Consider the following 7,012-nt stretch of genomic DNA (forward strand, 5'->3'; position numbering starts at 1 on the left):
TGATATGTAATGATTTTGTTTGTTAGATACAATTATGAAATAATAATCAGACCAGGGTTCGATTCCTATCTCAGACATGAAACCCACGGGGTGACTCTGGGCAAGTCACACTCTCTCAGCCTCAGGGGCAGGCAATGGCAAACCTCCTTGGAACAAATCCTGCCCAGAAAATCCCATGATAGGTTGTCCTTAGGGTAGTTGTAAGTCAGAAACAATTCAAATGCACAAAGCAAACATAGCAAAATCAAGGCCTGCTTTTTGGAATATATGTAATTTTTGAGTATTTTCAAGCTGTTGATGCTTGAATCTGTGGATAAAGAATTTGTGGATATGGAGGGCCAGCTGTTTTGGGTACACATGTACAATAAGGTGGGGGGAGCGGAGTGGAGAAAGAGCGGGGGAAATAAAGTCCAGACAACGCTGTAGCTATCAGGCCATATCATTTTATTATAAAATATATTTCATATTGCTGTTGTAAAAATTACATTTCACATTTTTTTTGTTTACAATAAAAAATAATACTTGGAAGACGATCAAAAAAAAGAAAAAGAAAGAAAAGCTCCAATTAGACAGCAATTCACCAAAATGATATTAATTTCCCCCATTAGGCTTGGTAATATATCCCTCCCCGTTCCAGAGAGCAGCTGTTAGCAGATTAAAACATCACTTCTTCTTTTTATTATTTATATATTTTGTTTTTCTCCGCTCCCAATCCTGTTCTCCAGTTTTGAAATATTCCAAATATTTGGGAGCTGGTGGGCAAGATGGACCACCATAAGACAGGTCAACCAAATTGCTTTGCTCCGAGGGAAATGTGCATCACACACTGAAATACAAACAAGAACAGTATCTTGATCTTTCCGACTGGCTAGTGTGACTTGTGCTAACTTTGCAAAGGTTGCCCTTTCGAAGGAGGAGGAATTGCTGGTGATTGGGGTCCATTTCCCCCCCCAAAAAGCCCCTGCAAATAGTGAAATATTTCTGCCAAGTGCAAAAGGGAGAGTGATGGCCCATCTGTATGAAAGCAAAATCACACACTGATCCCAGAGGCTGAGCTGGCAAATATGGTCCATGCATGCACAAGATTCACACATGCATGTGTCCACAAACATACACACACACTTGTGCAATCGTACAGACCTTCTGAATTGGGGAATTTGGCTGTTAACTGATGTGAATCCACGATGGAGGTTGCAAACAGTTTTCACAGGAGAATTAAGCTGCTGCCACACTTCAGAAGTATAATACAGTTTGACTTTAACTGTTGTGGCTCCATCCTATGGAACCCTGGGATCTGTAGTTTGTTGTGTTGCCAAGCTAAATATCTCACAAAACTACAAATCCAAGCATTCCATAGGATGGTGCCATGGAAGCTAAGAGCAGTGTCAAACTGCATTAATTCTGCAGTGTAGATGCCGCCTGGCTCGTGGACTCAGCCATTGTTCTAACACAGTGGTTCCCCAACTTTGGTCCTCCAGGTATTTGGGACTTCACTTCCAATAAGCCCTACTCAGCTTGGCCAACAGTGAGGAATAATGGGACCTAGCGCCCAAAACATCTGGAAGACCAAAGTTTGGGTACCACTAATGCTTCCTCAGCCTGGTGTCCTCCAGGTGCATCAGACTACCACTCCCATCGTCCCCAGCTGGCAAGGATGCCATCCAGAGGACACAAATTTGGGGAAAGAAAGTTGACATCTAAGGGAAGAGCATCTCTGAAAAAATGGGGGAAATCCCCTCCATAACTCCTAGGGAACTTGAGTAGCAATCTGGCCTTATTTTTGGACCTCTCTAGGGGTGCATCTACACTGTAAAAATAATGCAGTTTGATACCACTTTAAGTGCTGCAGCTCCATCCTCTGGAATCCTGAGACTACAAGGCTTCCACTGCCAAAGAGGGCTTCTGTCTCACCAAGCTACAAATCCCAGCATTCTGTAGGACGAAGCCCTCGCATTTAAAGTAGGGTCAAACTGCATGATTTCTACAGTGTAGATACACTCTAGGTTGTTTGAGGCCCAGGATATGCCTTCAAAACAAATTAAAAAGAAGCAACTCAAAAGTCAACTTCCAGAGATGGCAGATAGAAACATGGCACAATAGCCCCTCATACCTCTAGGGAGCATTTGGGGCAAAAGATTTTCCCAAGTACTTGTTTTAAAAATCGGGGAAGGTGTCCAGTGGTCCACAGATGGCACATTCTCTGCCCCAGTTTAGATGGACCACTGTCATTTTTAAAAAGTGCTGGTTTTCTGCACAATATTTAATCTCTTTATTGGGGTTCCTGTCTCAGTAATTTCAAGGGTTCACAGTGCATAGCATGAAAGAGAAAAGAGCCCCCTTCCCATCCTTCCCCGCAAAAATTAGTGCCTAATAAAAAGATTCATATATACACGGGACACAAAATCATGCCCTTTTAACCCAAAAAAGAGCCAGCCCAGCCCATAGTGCTGTGTGCAGTAGATTCCTCTCAATCTTCCCCAATCAAAGTTACATTTTCAAGAAAGTGGGGTACAAGAAATGGAGTCACCTCCATACTCCAAGGGTAACCAGAAATGAAGATTCAGAAACACAGCCTGGAGTATCAGTTTGCAAAGGGACCTTGTAGCACCTTTGAGACTTAACTGAGCAAAATAAGTTGTAGTATGAGCTTCCGTAGACTTGGATCTATTATGTCTATTATGCGAATTGATTCAGATGTTCACACATCCCATTGTTGTCACTTTCCTATCCATATGTGCATCTATTTGGCCACCCTCTACCAAAAATGTGCAGCCATCCGACACGTTCAATAATGTGTCTCCATTGCAGATACGCTGGTAACACCACAAAGCCTTTTTTTTGTATGGAGCTTTTTGGCCGGGAGAGGCACAAAAGACCCAAACTCCTGCAAATAGTGTTTGGCCAGATCCAATTCTGATTGACTGGTACGAGGCATATTTTAATCATGTGGACAAGCTACTTCTACTGTACTCCGATGCATACAGCTGAAGTCAAAATGCAATTGAGGAAGGAGACCAAATCTACGAAAGCTTATGCTTCGTCTTTCACTTGCTTAAAACGCATCTGAAAATGGAGGACCAAATCTACAACAGCTTATGCTTCATCTTTTGCTCAGTTAAGTCTCAAAGGTACTCCCTGCCTCCCAATTTTTGTGGGAGGGTGCCACATAGTCATCTGAAGTCTCCAGGGGCACTCTGTGTGGCCCTTGAGCATCCCACAGTTGCCTTTTACATATGTTGCAATCCTCTCTCCCTACAATTCATGCCAAACCAGAGATAAAGCAAAGCTGAGACACGGCAAGGCAGTGCCCAGCCTTCCTCCTGGAAAATGGCCATCAATAAAAGCTGCTTTCGATGCTGACTGGAGGATAAGCAGAGCCTTGAAATCTGTTGGGAGAGGATGGAACAAGGCATGGAGAGTAGGCTACACTTTTGCTGGCTCCTCATTGAGGAGTAGTTACACACCTCAGCAACATAACTTCAATCAACCTACAGTTGATGTACGGCAAACAAAAGGAACAGGCAGAACAAGTTAGAGGCCTGCTACCAATTTTCTTCCTGATCACTAAATCCTACAACTTATCCCCCCATTCCTCATTCCTTTCACCCCTCTCCTTGCCCTCCAAGGTAAAATGTAGGGTCTCCCACCCTCTCTGGGGGCAAAACAAGGTGCAAACATATTATGGTCGGTCCTCCATATCCACCGATTCTTTGTCCATGGATTCAACCATCCATGGCTTGAAAATATTTTTTAAAAATATATAAATTCCAAAATGCAAATCTCGAATTTGCCATTTTATATAAGAGAAACCACTTTTCTACACTACTGTATACAATTGGACTAGAGCATCCACGGATTTTGGTATCCATAGGGCGATCCTGGATCCAAACCCCAGTGGATACCAAGGGGCCACTGTATTTATTTATTCATTTATGGGATTTATATCCCACCTTTCTCCCAAAATGGGATTCGAAGAGACTAAAAGGTATGTAAAACTGTACCAAGCATTTGCTAAACAATCATTTCTGGCATGAATGCATTTAAGCCCCCAAAATTCCACTGCTGTTTTCCCCAGACCTTCTTATTACAAATATATATATATTAAAAAAAAATAGAAAAGGTCAGAGATCTGGGGTATAGCCAGCAAGAAAGGACCAAAATGAAGGCATTCCTCGACCACTACAAATCCCCCCCCAAGAATTCTGGCCCCCACCTATGTAATTTTCCTTTCTACCCCAAATTTATAGCATTGAAGGAATTTAACATCCCCTTGGTATCCATTGGGGTTTATTCCATGACACACACTCTTGTAGATACCGAAATCAGTGGTTGCTCAAGTCCCATATAGAATTGTGTAGTAAAATTGCCTTATATAAAATGGTAACAGCAAGGTTTGCAGAATTCGTGGATATGGAAGTCTGAGTTTAGAAAAAGATACAGACTCCTGCCAGATATCCCTGAATACCACTGACGCATATTACCCAAACTAATTTGTACCGAACAGATTGCAAAATCAAAGTGTGCAAGAGAAAAGAGGGAAGTGTGGATGTTACCCCATTAAAAAAAATTGAAATACTGATAGCAAATTATTCCTATGTAAGATCAGCTTTCCTTTTTCACTCCCCAAAATTAAGTGCTATAAAATTTTGGAATGTGGGCTTCAGAGAAAGGCTGTTATGTCCACAGAAAAAGCAACCAGAGTGTCTTTTGGTGATCAATTTGGCTCCTATGCTGACCACCAAAGGACATACTTTTGGGCATAAAATAAATGCACATTTTACATCCCAAAACCTGTATAGCTTAGCAAGAGGAAACTTGTATATACCACATTTCCAACATTCTGCTGTTTATTCCATAATTTTTTCTTCTTCTTTTCCTCCTTAATTAGATTTCAACCCCCCAAAAAGCAACAAAAATAATCATCTTTTTAAGCACAAGGCCTAGGGCTTCTGCCAGTGAGAAAACTGATCTTCAAGTCTCAAATTTTGGGGCTCTGATCCACCTGAGAATTCTTCTACAATCCAGAAGAAAGAGAAGATCTATCTTTTTGGCCACTCTTTCTGAACCCAAAATTGAAGCTCTTAAAAACCTCTTCCCAAGAAGAGGTACCTTTGCTCTGAATCACAATATTTGAGAGATGGTTTAATACTAGAAGGCTTTTCTGCAAAGCTTCAGTTGAAGAAACCACATGAAAGGTGGAAATTCTGAAATAAAACATCTATTTGCAACTGTGAATTTTTGGAGTATCATTGGTCAAGATTATTCATTTCCCCCTTCCATCAGGGATGCATGTCAACATTCAGATTTCTGTGACAAATCGGAGCACTCCTACCCCCAAAGCCCTGAAATTCCATATTCAGAATTCAAAATCCATCCATCTTCAATCAAATTTTAGTATTCCAATGATGTCTGCTTAAAGACACTTTCACAAGATCAGTTTGGCATCTACCAGAAGTCCAGGCTAGAAAAATAAATTCCAACGTACTATGTATATTATGCACAAAATTACAAAAGAAGAAAAAAACACATTTTCCCCCAAAGCACCAATAATGTACATAAGCTCCTTTTGAAACTCTCCCCACCCAACCCTTAAAAAGTACCCTTAAAATAAAAATAAAAACAGGGCTCATTTTTGTTTGTTTGCTTAAACTATAATTACAATTCTCCATGACATATTGGTTCAGCTGCTTTTTTATAACAAGAGATCTTGTGTCTTTAGTTTATGGCTCATGATTATCAAAACGCAGAGCGTGGCATTGGGGAAGGATCACCACATAAGCAATGAAATACCTTTGCTACACTGCCTCTCACTGCCCTCTGCACCTCACTGCAATTGTTCTAGCTGCCATTTTTCATTTGCAAAAGAAAGAGAAAGCCTGAGAGTGTGACTTTAAGGACAGGAGAAGGAGTTTCCATCAAGAGAATCCCTACATCTCATTAACAGCCAGTGCCAAGTGCTCTCCAAGTTGCTAGACCTCAGTAAGGTCTCTGTCAGTGTAGTGTCAGGCCCACAAAGGGAGGACAATGTGCAGATTTGGTTTTGCCTTGTTTTGGCATGCAAACAACTGCCATTCTGCTTCACGGACTGGTTTGCACAAATTCAAAGTGTAGTATGCACTCCTACAGTGTGCAAGGGAGGAGTGATGTGAACATGCCTGTAGTATCCTCTCTGGGTGGCTAAAAATGTCAACACACAAGACAGAACATCTCTGTACCCACCTGCATGTGTCTATTCCAATGCATACAGGCCAAACTGTACAGCTCATCACTCCCAGGAAATTAACTCTATGGCTTGGTCCAATGTGCCTTGAAATGGATGCACAGAAACACTTGACAAGCATTATAGCCAGCGCATGAGCATTCACTGGCTGCCAAGGTCGTTCTGGAGGACTCAAAAGAGGGTAGGGTAAGGACGCTGGGGTGAAAAAACATACTCAGAGATCAGGCATGCTGTGCCAACCTTATCCAGCCTGGAAACCTCCAAATATTATGGGACTGCAATTCCCAGCATGTGGGGAATGTGAATGGAAGTCCAAAGCACGTGGAGATCACCAGAGTTGGAGATGGCTTTGTGCTTTCATGGAGGGAAATATTGCATATAAGTATTGTGGTTCCCCAGCCACCCTCAATAGGATGATTTTTTTTCTTTATGAAAAGAATATATTAACTTTAAAAAGAGGCTTGCTTTCTCTGTGGATTCAGCCAGAAGTTGGAAAATTTCTTGTTTTGGACTGCAAAATTCCCAAGGGTTGTGTGAGTAGTTGTCCAGGAATTTTTCCAAACTCTGGCTTCAACATTTTTGGAAATTTCACAGCCGAGATTCAAAACTCCTCCATGAGAATTCTGGAGCTTTTTGCTACTTGGAGAAACCATGCTGCGCAATCTGAATAGTTCTCCAGCAGGCAAAAAGGACCTAGGGATTCCAAGATGGATTGCTCCACTCTTGGACTGGATTGCTCCTATGCTGATACCCAAGGCTTCGATGGCTTGCATGACTGAGCTGAGTCTGAAT

Source organism: Sceloporus undulatus, chromosome 1 (assembly GCF_019175285.1).
Source record: "Sceloporus undulatus isolate JIND9_A2432 ecotype Alabama chromosome 1, SceUnd_v1.1, whole genome shotgun sequence".
NCBI classification, from domain to species: Eukaryota; Metazoa; Chordata; class Lepidosauria; order Squamata; family Phrynosomatidae; genus Sceloporus; species Sceloporus undulatus.